Here is a 14259-nt window from a genome sequence, read left to right as displayed (position 1 = left end):
CAAGACTTCATCTTTTCTTATGGCTGAGTAATATTCCATTGTGTATATGTATCACAGTTTCTTTAATCATCTGTTTGGGGACATTTGGGTTGTTTACAGATTTTGGCTATTGTGCATAGTGCTTCAATAAACATCAGAGTGCAAATGTATTTTACGCATTATATTTTGGAGTCTTTGGTGTATATTCCAAGGAGTGGAATTGCTGTGTCATAAGGAAACTCAATTACTAGTTTTTGAGGAATATCTATATTGCTTTTCAAAATGGTTGGAACAATTGACATTCTCAACAGCAGTGAATGCAGGTCACCTTTACATTGCACCTATGCCAACACTGGTGATTGTTGTTCTTTTCGATGTGTTTCAGTTTCTCTGGTGCGAGATGATATTTCATTGCTCTTTTGATTTGCATTTCTCTGATTATTAATGATACAGAGCATTTTTCATATGCCTTTTGTCTTTTCGTATTTTTTCTTTGAAGTAGTTTCTTTTCATTTTTTCTCACTTTTTATGGCATTAGATTTTTTTCTTGTAATGTTCTACCAGTGCTTTGTATATATTTGATATTAACCCTGTATCAGAGGAATGGTAGGAAGATAATTCTTCCCAGTCTATTTGGTGTCTTTATGTTCTGGATATTGTTTCCTGCAGAAGCTTCTGAATCTAATGTAGTCCCATTGGTTTATGTTTGCTTCAATTTGGCTAATGACATTGTTTGGCCAATGACATTGCATCATTAAATATGCCCTAACTTCAATATTATAGCGAGTTCATACATATATGATATCAAGATATTTCATCCATTTGATATGAATTTTGTGCATAACTTCAGAGATTTCAGCTCATGCTTTGTATGTGGCTGACCAGTTTTCCAGCACCACTTTTTGAAGATATTTTATTGTTCCACTTCACTTTTTGTTCATTTATAGAAGATCAAGTGACCATAAAACTGAGGATTTATCTCTAGATTTTCAATTTTATTCCATTCATCTGAGGGTCTGTCTTAATTCTAGAACCACAATGCACTAGTTTCTACTGCTTTATAGTTCAGTTTGAAATTGAGGGAAACAATGCCTCCTGTCTTCTTTCCCAAGGATTGCTTTGTATATTTGAGGAGAGTATTATTATTCCACTGAATTTCAGGCGTGTTTGACTTATTTATTTGAATTATGTCATGAATATTCTTTATTTATTAATTTTAAAATAAATTCCTTTTATCGAATCACCATGAGATGCATCATTACAAAGCTGTTCATCTTTGGATTTCAGTCATACAATGTTCTAACACCCATCCCTCCACCAGTGTACATTTCCCACCACCAGTGTCTCCAGTTTCCCTCCCACCACCCCCACCCTACTCTGACTCATAAGCAGACACTTTTCTTCTTTATTTTTCTCTCTCTATCCTTTTGGGAATTATGATTTGTAATACAGGTAGTGAGAGATTATCCTTTGTGCTCCTTTACCTACTTTCAGCATGTAGTCCTTATCTAGCATGATCATTTCTAAATATCATTGTCCTGGTGGTTCTTTCTCTCTCCCAAATGCCTTATCCCACAGCACTTGAGATTTCCAACTGTGGACCAATAAATTGTATCTTATCATGGAAACATCAAGTCCTAGTATGCGAGATTACTAAAATGTTGTTACAGGTTAATCCTGTAACATGTTTTTAATATTTTGTTAGTAGAAATTGGTTGCTTTCTCCAATTTAGTATACTATTACTGGCTTATAAGTCTTGTAGAGTTTGAGATGTCTTGAGAAGATTTTTATCTGGAAGGTACAGCTGGAGTTGAGTTTTAACTGGTTGGCAGTTTTGGAGTTTGGACATTACTCCAGGGGCCTTTTGGATTGCAGGGAAGTTGGGGGAGGTAGCCTCTCCTAATTCAGAGGAAGCCTACAGATTTCAGTCATAAATCATGCATACCTGAATTTTCATCAGGTTAATTACTCAGTCCGTCCCAAAACAATGGAGTCTGACGGATGGCATGGTGGCAATTTTGGATTGTGGGAGCAAGCAGTGCCATGGGACTCTGATTGAGTGGACACTTCACAAACCCACCCTTCTCCGAGGTTCCCCAGATGATTCAGCCAATCAAGGGTCTTAAAAGATTTTCTGTGTCTTTTGATCTCTTTTGAGATTTATTTATGAGCCGCTGGAGCAAGGGTAATAGATGAGCTTACATAGTGGTGCCAGAGGTTGTTCGTGGATATGACTGTCTCTCTTGCCCCTCTATAGGGTTTTCTAAGTATAGTATCACAATGTTTGCAAATAATGAAAGTTTGATTTGTTCTTTTCCTATCTGGATACCTTTATTATCTTTATCTTGCCTCATTACTGTGGAAAATATTTCCAATGCTGTATTGAATAGAAGTAGTGAGACAAGGCTCAATCTTTCAAATTTTTGATATCAAATATCTTTTCTAGAAGCTTGGGTTAATGTCTTTGACTATATTGAGGAAAGTTCCTTAGATGTCCATTTTATTGAAAGATTTTATCATGAATTTGTGCTGTATATTGTAGAATGTTTTCTCTGCAGAAATTGACATAACATGATTTTTATTCTTTCTTGTATTGATATGATGTATAATATTTATTGACTCATATATGTTAAGCCATCCTTGCATCTCTGGGGTTGAATTCCACTTAGTCATGGTATATAATCTTTCTTACATATTGTTGGATCCTATTTGTTAATAATTTGAGTAATTTACATCCATGTTCTTTAAAGATTTTGGTATTTGAATTTCCTTTTTTGAGTTGTCTCTGTCTACTTTGGATATAGAGTAATATTTGACTAATAAAAACTATTTGGAGATGTTTCTATTTTTCAATTTCCTGAAAGATCCTGGAAAAGATTGGCAGTAGCTCTTCAAAGGCTTGGAAGGACTCTCTAGACAAGCCATTTGGGCCAGGAGTTTCTTTTTTCTTTATTTTTTGCAAGCTTTTTGACTACTATTTTGACTTCCTTGATAGTAACTGGCTTGCTCAGGTGTTTGGGATCTTTTTTGCTTAAGCCTTGGGAGGCTATAGTCATCCAAAATTTTACCTATTACTTCTATTCTCTTGCTTTGTGGCATACAGATTTTTAAAGCAGTCCTTAATGATCCTCTGAATTTCTGTAATATCTGTTGTAATATATCCTGTTTCTCTATAATTTGATTTATTAGGGTTCTCTTTTTTCTTTATGAAACTTACCAGTAGTCTGTCAATATGGTTTATTTATTAAAAGAACCAGTTAAAAGTTTTATTGATCTTTTGGATTGTGTGTTTTGGGTACAAGTTTGTTAATTTCTGCTAAAGTTTTATTATTCCCTTCCTTTTTCCTGCTTTGGGCTCCTGTGGTTAGTCCTATTAGAGTTTCTTAAATTGCACTTATTCATGTGGGATTTACTTCCTAACAAATACTTCCATAGCTATCAACTTTTCATTTAAAACTGCTTTTGCTGTGTTCTACAAGTTCTGGTAGCGTGTGTCCTCACTCTCGTTTGTTTCCAGGGAATTTAAGATATATCTTCTATCATTCCATCTACGACCTATTTGTTGCTCAGTAGTGAGCTGTTTGATTTTCAGATGTTTGAGTCATTCATGTATGTAATTAACTTCAATTTTCTGTACATCATGGTCTGAGATGAGAGTTAATATGATTTCTATATTCTTGTTTTTATGGAGGTATATTTTGTGACCCAATGTGAGGTATAACTTGTATAATGTCCCATGTAAATTGGTGAAGAATGTGTATTTGGCTTTTGGAAGGTGCAAAGTCCTATAAATTTCTGCTAAGATCCTCTCTTCCATTTCTTCCTTCAAAGGCAGTATACTTGGTGAGTTATAGTCTAGTCCATCTATCAAATGCTGATATAGTTGTGTTTTAAGTCTCCAACTATGATTGTGTTTCTATCTATGTCTTCTATTTGATACATTGTGCTTCTGTCAATGTCTTCTTATTTATTTATTTATTTATTTATATATTTATTTATTTTATTCCCCACCACCATATCCCATCCCAACTGGTTCCTACAGCAATCATTTTCTTAGTGATCCCTTCTCTATTCCATCTGCCTTCTCCCCTCTGCTTATGAAGCAGTCTTGCAGCTATGGGGCGATCCCCCTGGCCCTTGTATCTACTGTCCTTGGGTGTCAGCCTCATGTGATGTTATTCTATTCTCCACAAATTGGTGCAGTCCTTCTATGTCTGTCCCTCTCTTTCTGATTCATTTTACTTAGGGTGATACTCTCCACGTCTATCCATTTATAAGAAAATTTCATGACTTCATCTGTCCTAACAGCTGCATAGTGTTCCATTATGTAGATGTACCAAAGTTTCTTTAACCAGTCATCTGTTCTAGGGCACTTGAGTTGTTTCCAGATTTTGGCTATTGGTGCTGCAATTAATATATAGGTACACATGTCATCTTTACTGTGCTTTTTTGCATACTCTGGATATATTCCCAGAAGTGGTATTGCGGGAAGCTCAATTTCTAGTTTTTGAAGGACTGTCCATATTTTTTTCTAGAAAGGGTGGACCAGTCAGCATTCCCACCAACAGTGAAGGAGTGTCCCTTTTTCCCCACATCCAGGCCAGCACTGGTTGCTTTTGTTCTTTTGAATGTGTGCCAGTTTCTGTGGTGTGAGATGATATCTCATTGTTGTTTTGATTTGCATCTCCCTGATGACTAGTAATGTGGAGCATTTTTTCATGTGCCTTTTGGCCATTTGTATTTCTTTTTTGAGGAAATTTCTTTTCATTTCTTCTCCCCATTTTTTGATGGGGTTGGAGGTTTTTTCCTTATACAATTCTACTAATGTCTTGTATATCTTTGATATACAAGACATTATCAGATGGGTATTGGATAAATAGTCTTTCCCATCTGTGGGCTCTTTCTTTATTTTGGTCGGTCACAGTTTCTTTTGAAGTGCAGAAACTTCTTAGTTGGATGTAGTCCCATTTGTTTATGTTTGCTTCCACTTGCATGGTCAGTGCTGTTTCATCCTTAAAGATGCTTTTAGCTTCAATGTCATGGAGAGTTCTATCAACATTTTCTTCTATGATCCTTATAGATTCGTGTCTGGTATTGAGGTCTTTAATCCACTTTGATCTGACTTTTGTGCCTGGCATTAGAAAGAGGTCAGAGTTCATTTTTTTGCAGGTAGCTATCCAGTTTTCCCAGTACTTGGTGAAGTTTTAATTTCATTAATTTTTTAACTATATCTCAGCACTGTCTTTGGGCCTGAAGTGTCTTGTCTGATAAATCTGCTGTGAATCTTAAGGGTCTCCTTTGTATGCTATTTGCTTCCTGGAGATCAATGCTTTCAATATTCTGTCATTATATTTTCTTTTGTCATTTTGGCGGAGTCTGTTTTAGCTGGTACCCTCAGGCCTCACTAATCTGGGTACATGTGATCCTTAACTCTGAAAATGTTTCACCAAATATTTCTTTTACAGTCAGTTCTTTATCAGAGTGGCTTCCCTGGTATTCTGGTACAACAATGACTTTTATATTGTTCATTTGAATTCACCCCAAATTTCTCTCATCTACTGTTCATTTTTAAATCAGTGTTTCCATCTTCAACTATTGTCTAGAAGTTTTGTGTATTTCATTTTGGATCTTAACTGATTTTGTACTCAGGTGCTGTTACTCTGCTATGCAGGCTTTCCAGGGAGTTTTTCATTTCACCTACCAAATTCTTTAGTACTGTTATTTCTGATTCTAGTTACCTCATACTTCTTTATGCTTTATTGGCTATCTGTGCCACTCTGTCTTTTGAAATCACCGAATACCTTTAACACTTTTTTTCTTATTTTTTCTTGTTTTCAAGTTTTATAACCAGTTTCCTCAGCACTATTTGTTGAAGATCTGATATTCTTCAATCGTTTATTCTTGGTTGTCTTTTTTCTTCTTCCTCTTTTTATATTAGTGAATCACTGTGGTGTACCGTTACAGACTTACAAACTTTTGTGCTTGAGTTTCAGTTATACAGTGATCGAGTACCCATCCTTTCACCTGTGCCCATTTTCCACCACCAATGGTCCCAGCATCCCTCCCACCACCCCCACCAGGTTCCCCCCACCATTTCACCCCACCTCTGTGGCAGGACATTCCCTTTTGCTCTCTCTCTCTCCTTTTGGATGTTGTGGTTTGCAGTAGAGGTATTAAGTGGCCATCATGTTCAGTCTATAGTCTACTTCTAGCCTGCCTCTCCCATCCTGAGCGGGCCCTCCTAGCACCCTTTACTTGGTGGTCCCTTCTCTCACTGAGCTGCCTTTCCCCCATGGAATATTTTCCAAAATAGATCATGGGACAGGTCACAAAACACTTTATTTCTAAATTCCTTACCTGAGAGTATATAGAGATGTTTGGTACTGGTTGAATCTTCAGGGCTATTATCTTCATTTAATAATTGTGGTTCTGAGCTGCTTTCCCATTGTACCTGATACAGTTTGTGGTGGAGTCTTTCTACTTCTCTGTTCAAACCCATTGACTATCCTCCAAAATTGGTCTTGCAGGGGATTGCAGAATAATTATGTGACTGGTATTCTCTTCATTTCTCTGACAAAGATATCCAACCCAGTTTGTTGTTACTAATATTTAGAATTTTGTTAGCTGGTTCTGGGAGGTATTCAATGTTAGTGGACTTTCTTCTACTCCATCTGTGCTTTAGGTTTTTATAATCCTCGCTATCACCACTACTATTATAAGACTTTGTGGGAATAGTAGTTGGATCTAGAGTTGACTGAATATTGGCATGGTATAGATGAGAATTTCCAAACTATTCCAGAATTGGTTCGGTATAAGAGACTAGGGTGTATTTGTGTAAAATGTGCAAGGTGGCTGTGGTTGGTTAAGAATTTGGTGATGAGGGGCTGGAGGAATAGCACAGTGGGTAGGGCACTTGCCTTTCATGCGGCCAACCTGGGATTGAATCCCAGCATTCCATATGGTCCCCCGAGCACTGCCAGGAGTAATTCTTGAATGCAGAGCCAGGAGTAACCCCTGTACACCTCCAGTTGTGACCCAAAAAGCAAAACAAAACAAAACAAAAACCTGTGATGTTAAAAAAAGAATAGAATTCGGTGATGTAACAGAACTATTCTGTCAGGTCACCTTTTCATAGACTTAAAAGCATGACTAGAAGGCTTGCTATGAGTTTCAGGTGGGGTACACTAGATCCCACATTAATTCTTGAATTGTACTCTTTTTCACAGTTATTCATCTTTCTGAATCTAGCTGTCCTCTGACCTACTTAAGTCTTATTCCTTGTTTTACTCTGATCTCAGTTCACATGAACTTCTGCTTCTAGAATATTACATAACTAGACCCTCATTATATGGATTTCAGCTCAAGAATAAATTCCTCAGGGGTGAGAGCAATAATACAGAGTGTCTGGGTCATGTCTTGCATGTATCCAGTGTGGATTTTGATCTGTCCACCTTATATGGTCCCAAGACTGAGGCTACCAGGAATGATTCATGTGTGCCCCTGTGTACAGAGCCAGAATGTGACCTAAGCAACACATGTATGTACAAAATATTTTACAAAAGAATAATTTCCTTACAAAGACCTTACTGATCTAGCTGTATACCACCACAATTATATACATATTAACAATGAAGTATTTGGGGAAGATATACAAATAGTACAGGCTTAAGGTACTTGTCTTGCATATGACCAACTTGGATTGATTCTGGTCACATAAGTGGTCCCTCAAGCATCACTAGGTGTTATCTCTGAGCACAGAGCCAGGAATAAGTCCTAAGAACTGCTTGATGTAGAACAAAAATTAAAGTCCAAAGTCCAAATAATGGTTTACTACCAAATTACTATTTTATTATCATTGCATTAATTATAACTATATACATTTTTAGTTATTTATTGTCTTTCAAACTCCTTTTCTATAATGTGTTTTCTATGAAGATAGAAGGTGTTTACCTTGTTAATTACATACCCAGAGCATCCATAACACTTATAACATGTTAACTGTAAGCATACAAAAAGTATCATTGAATAAATGAAAGAATGCATTCATTTAATAATGCTATGTAGGTGGTATTATTACACACAGAATTGATATAAAAATAAATTATTTTTATTGGTCTTGACTTTTTAATTATTTTTGTTGTACTTTAGTAGCATGGTTATAATTGTGTTAATATTTGTAGTTTTGATATACAAAGTTAATGCACCATCACCACCATGATAGTGCCTAAGACCACACAACACTATCCTTTTGTGATTTACAGTCCACATTTCCTTCTCTTTAATATCTTACCTATACTGCTTCATAATATTAAATTTTGTAGTTCAGGGTCCATAGGATTCAAGAATATTTTTTGTGATTTTCACTGAATTCCATAGATAAATGAGGTCATATGCTATTTTTCCTTATCCCTCTTATTTCACTTAACAATATGCCCTCCAGTTTCATACAAGTAGTAGTGAAATGAAAGAATATAGCATTTTTTTTTTGCTTTTTTGGTCACACCCAGCGATGTTCAGAGGTTACTCCCGGGCTTTGCACTCAGGAGTTACTCCTGGCGGTACTTGGGGGACCATATTGAATGCCAGGAATTGAACCTGGGTTGGTCGCTTGCAAGGCAAATGCCCTACCTGCTGTACTATGGCTCTGACCCCAAGAATTTACCTTTTGTAATAGCTATTTAATATTCCTTTCTGTGTATATACCACAACTTCTTGATGCATTCATCTTTCATTGTACATTGCATTATCTTCATATATGGACTACATACTTAGCATTGCATTGAACATAGGTGTACATATGTGCTTCTGAGTAAATGCTTTTGTGTTCTTGGGATAGATACCAAGAAGTATAATCACTGGATTATATTGAGATTCTATTTTCATTTTTTGAGGAATTTCCATATTGCTTTTCACAGTGACTAAACCAGATGGGGTTACCATCTAATGTCCCTTTACCACCTCTTACCCACTAACACTGATTGTTTCAGTATTTTGATATATGCCATTCTCACTTGTGTGAAATGATGTATCATTATAATTTTATTTGCATTTCCCTAATAATAAGAGGTAATAAACACTTTTTTTTCCAGTGCCATTCCTGCCTGTGCTCAGGGATTACTCCTTGTTTTGTGCTCAGGGATCACTCCTCTTAGGACTTATGGGTTCATATAGTGTGCTGGGGATTAAACCTGTGTTGACTGCATATAAAGCAAGAGACCTGCCCACTATAATATCTCAGGTCCCTGAACAAATTTTTATGCCTATTCTCTGTCTTTTCAAGGAAGTGTTTATGTCCTCTTCCCATTTTTGATGCGTTTATAGAACTTTTTTTGTTGATCTTTGTGAATGCTCTATGTATCTTGGATATCCATATTACATGAAATCTGTCACTGTCACTGTCACTGTCATCCTGTTGCTTATCGATTTGTTCGAGCGGGCACCAGTAACGTCTCTCATTGTGAGATTTATTGTTACTGTCTTTGGCATATCCAATACGCCACGGGTAGCTTGCCCGGCTCTGCTGTGTGGACTAGATACTCTCGGTAGCTCGTCGGGCTCTCCGAGAGGGGTGGAGGAATCAAACACAGGCCAGCCACGTGAAAGACAACTGCCCTACCGCTGTGCTATCACTCCAACCCATTGCATGAAATACAAATATTATTTCCTATTCAGTAATATATATTTTTAATTTGGCTCAAATTACTTTTGCAATGAAATCACTTCACTAGTATCACTTGTCATCCCTTTGATCTTTGATTTGCTCAAGCGGGCACCAGTAACATTGCCATTTGTCCCTGTCGCGTGCTAGTGCAGCCCAATGATATCTGCTTGCTACAGGAACAGGAAGAGCCTCAAATCTTCATTTAGGGATTTGACGTAGAAATCTGACCATCTAGTTGGTGGGTGGCCACACAGTCTTCTGACGTCCCGTGGAATCCAGTTGGTAACAGCTCTAGTCCAGCAGTTGTCTCAGAATTGCATTACATGACCAGCCCATCTGATTTTTGATGCCTTGGCAAACGAGACAGCGTCCCTCATTCTTGACCATCGACGGATGTCAGAACTCCAGATTCCTTCTCTCACTTGATTGAGATGTGATACTCCTAGCATAGCTCTTTCGATTCCTCTTTGGGATACCCGAATAACATTCTCATCCTGTTTGCGTAGGGCCCAGATCTCTGTGCAGGAAGAATGGTGGAATCAAAAAGATGTGCTCGGAGTTGGAGGTTCTCAGCTCTGTCCTCTTAACCACTTCTTTGACGCTCTTGAAGGCATTCCACGCTGCTCTCTTTCTCCTGTGCAGTTCTGGCGCCAAGTCATTCCTCATGTTGATTTCTCGACCCAGGTACACATAGCTGCTGCATTCGGAGATATTCGTTCCATTGAGAGCAAATGGAGCTTCAGGGACCAGTTCGTTTTTCATGAGCATCGTCTTGTTGAGATTCAGCTGCAATTCGATCTTTCCACACTCATGGTCGAAGTCGGCCGCATTTGTGCCACTTGGCTAATGTTTGGCGTTATGAGAATGATGTCATCAGCGAAGCGGAGGTAGTTTAATTGCTGACCGCCTATCCTCACTCCCATTCATTCCCATTCCAGTCGTCACATGATGTTCTTGAGAGTGGCACTGAAGAGTTTCGGTGAAATGGTATCGCCCTGCCACACCCTTCTCTTTACATCAATGATCACTTCCTTGTAGAATGGTGAGATCCTGGTGGTGAATCCACAATACAGCTCGAGGAGGATTTTGATATACTGAGTTTGAATACCCTGCTTGGCTAGGGCTTCAGTGACTGCTTCAGTCTCAACAGAATCGAAGGCCTTCTCTAAGTCAATGAATGTTAGACAGAGCAGCATCTTGAACTCTCGTGAAACTTCAATGAGTTTGGTCACTGTGCAGATATGGTCTATCATGCTGAATCCCCTTTGGAACTTGTCTTACTCGCATGGTTGTCCTTCGTCTAGTGTTCTGCCTATTCTATACAGGATGAAATGAGTGAACAACTTGTAGAATACAGACAGCAGGCAGATTCGGCGATAGTTGCTGATATCGTGGATGTCTCCTTTCTTGTACAACAGAAAGGTCCTACTGGTTTTCCACTGAGACAGAACCTTGCATTCAGACAGGTAGTGTGTTAAGAGCAGAGCCAGTGTATTGATGAGTACTGGCGGCAGATTCTTCAGCTGTTCAGGTCTCACCTTTTCCGGACCAGGTGTTATACGCGTCTTTACCAACGAAATGGCGTGTCGTATTTCAGAAGGGAGGACGTTGGGAACGACATGTCCGTCCTGTGGAATTTGGTATGTGGGCAGGTGGACATGGCTGTCAAAGAGATCCGAGTAGAAGTCGTGAATAATCCTCTCCATTGCCTTTCTGGAAGATGTGATAGATCCATCAGGATGTCGGAGAGCAGTCATCTTGGTCTTGTAGTTGGCGAAGGAGAGGCGAGCAGTCCCTGCTTCTGCTGCATTGGCTAATACTGCTGCTCTTCTCTCTTTGAGGTCTTCCTTTATCGCATCTCTACACAACTTTGCAAGCTTGGACATTAGCTTGTGGTTGCCTGAGGCTCACACCAAACCACGTTGATGAATGATCTCGAGAGTTTCTGAAGACAGGCGTCTGTTTGTGGCTTTCTCACTCTCGGTATTCTTCACACAGTCATGGAGGTGCTGAACCAGTCGATCATATTCCTTGTCAATATTGTCAAGAATGGCATCTTCCCACGTTGCTGCAATAGTGCCAAAGAGCTCCCAGTTGGTGGTCATTGTGGGAGTTGCCTTCTTAGACTTAAATTTTACAGACCTTTCTCCCCGCTCTGTGAAGTAGAATTTTGCACAAAGGAGATAGTGGTCCGAACCCATTTGGAATTTTGGGACAATTGGTCAGCAACATCGGTCAGGCAAAACCTTCTATTGAATATGATGTGGTCAATTTCATTGTGGAACTGTCCACCGGGAGACTCCCATGTCCATCGTTTAGATGTGACCTTCTGGAACTCTGAGTTACATGGATGGTCTTGGTCGACATGATGAATTCAGACAGTCTCTCACCCTGATCGTTCCATTCTAGGCCATGGGTCCCAATGTGGAGTTCTTCGAGTGACCTTCTTGGACCTATCTTGGCATTAAAATCACCAGCAATGATCTTGTAGAAGGTGTGGTCTTCTTTATAGAACTTCTCCAGTTCCATGTAGAACCTCTCAATTTCTTCTTCATCGTAGTTGGATGTTGGTGTGTAGACGATGAAGATAGAAACAGCAGGCAGTGAGCCACATCTATTCAAGCATAACCGTCAAGACTTTCTGTCTGCCTCCTCCAGTCTCCAGCATCTGAGGGAAGGGGTCAAACCCAGACACCCCACCCAACCCAAGCCAGATAAATACCTCACCGGCCGACCCCCACTACATCCACTACCCAGCCACCGCCATGCTCCAGGCCACACAACACACCATAAGACACTTAATACCCATTATTCCTGCACCATATTTGATGGGGTTCAAATATGGTGTGAATCATGGTAACACCTCTAAGGGTGATTGGAGGCCACCCTAAAAGCCTCCCTCCCTCTCAGAGAGCCTGGCAAGCTACTGAGTGTATCCCGCCCGCACGGCAGAGCCTAGCAAGCTACCCGGGGCATATTTGATATGCCAATAACAGTAACAACAATCGGCCTCATTCACCTGACACCGAAAGAGCCCCCAATACAGCAGCATTAAGAAAGATGAGCAAAGAGAGGCTGAAAAAATCTCCGGGACGAACTAGACTGCCAGAACGAAGAAAGACTAAACTGTTTTTCTGTTCTTTCAACACACGTCTGCTGGCATCAGAAGCATCCATTGAGGACCTGATGGTGGAAGCACAGAAGATCAAGTACGACATCATTTGTCTGACCGAAACGAGAAGACATCAATCACATCATGCCATTTTCGACACTGGAGAAGAATTGTTCCTCGGAATGTGTCACAACAGAGGCGAAGGTGTTGTTGGTGTCCTTGTCAACACGAACTTGGCCATGAGCATTGATTCATTCGAATGCATTTTGCAATGTAATACTTTTTATATTATTTATAGCCCCATTTTTATGGGTATTTTTTGGCTGGAGTGATAGTACAATGGGTAGGGTTTTTGCCTTGCACAGGGCTGACCCTGGTTCAATTCCTCCAGCCTGGCAAGCTACTGAGAGTATCCCATCCACATGGTAGAGCCTGGCAAGCTACCCATGGTGTATGCCAAAAACAGTAACAACAAGTCTCACTGATGTAGGCAGGTAGATAGGGAAAGGCCCTTGGCAATTAAATTTAGATTAACAAAGTCTCTGGGAAGGAGAATCCTAAGAATGATTCACCTTGCTGATTCAGAAAACAAAACACTGAATAAGACCATCAGCAGACCCTGAGGAGATTGGACCCCTCCCCATGAAGGAAATTCCTTGAATTCCCTCAGACCTCTCCCTTAATCTGATTAATTCTTCCTAAAGAAGGCCATCACCACTCCCTACCTCCCTGGTAACCTCCTTAACAATGGACTTTTACCTGGAAAGAAACCCCACGTGGGGGCAGGTTGAAGAAACCCTATAAAAGACACCTTGAACAAAGGAAGCACGCACATATGCTTCCTGAGCCCATGTGCTACTTGCGCCCACGTGGCTGAGCACATGCAGTGCTCAAACACATGTGTTGTCCGCATATCCCCTCTTGAAATGTGTACTTTCATGCTTTCATACTTTTGTGTCTAAAGCTCGAATATGTGTAGGGGCTCTCTCCATCCTTGGAAATGCCTGCGTTCTCTCTTGAGCATGTAACTCTAATGCTTCTCTCTCCTTATCCCTTCCTCCTTCCCTCAAAAAACCTCTAAATAAAGTCTGTTCACTTGAATGCTTGTCTACTCCTGAAATTCTTTTCTGCAAGTGAGACAAGAACCCAATAACCTTGGTTACTGGGTGGTAGAGGCAGTTGGGGAGAAAGTAATCATCTTTCTCCTCCTCACTTCACACAAGTCACCTGTGGGGCCCACCTACATTATCACAATGGAGACGTTACTGGTGCCCGCTCGAGCAAATCGATGAACAACGGGATGACAGAGCCACAACAATGCTTTTCTTGCCTTTGTCAATGAAGTCAAATCATTGACAGGGAGCAGAGAGGTAGTAAATGGGGTTAGATACTTGCCTTTCATGTGGCCCATACCAATTTGATGCCTGTTACTGCATGTAGTCCCCTTAGCATAACCAGGAGTGATGCCTGAGCACAGATGCAGGAATAAACCCTGAGCACAGCCAG

General features: G+C 39.8%; 1 pseudogene; it reads right to left on the bottom strand.

The window, feature by feature from the left end:
• Positions 1-11536: 11536 nt before the first annotated feature.
• LOC129399675 (craniofacial development protein 2-like) lies at positions 11537-12266 on the bottom strand (annotated as a pseudogene).
• Between the last annotated feature and the right edge of the window lie 1993 nt (positions 12267-14259).

The sequence above is a fragment of the Sorex araneus genome, chromosome X (assembly GCF_027595985.1).
Source record: "Sorex araneus isolate mSorAra2 chromosome X, mSorAra2.pri, whole genome shotgun sequence".
NCBI lineage: Eukaryota > Metazoa > Chordata > Mammalia > Eulipotyphla > Soricidae > Sorex > Sorex araneus.
This window is presented reverse-complemented; position numbering and strand designations above follow the sequence as displayed.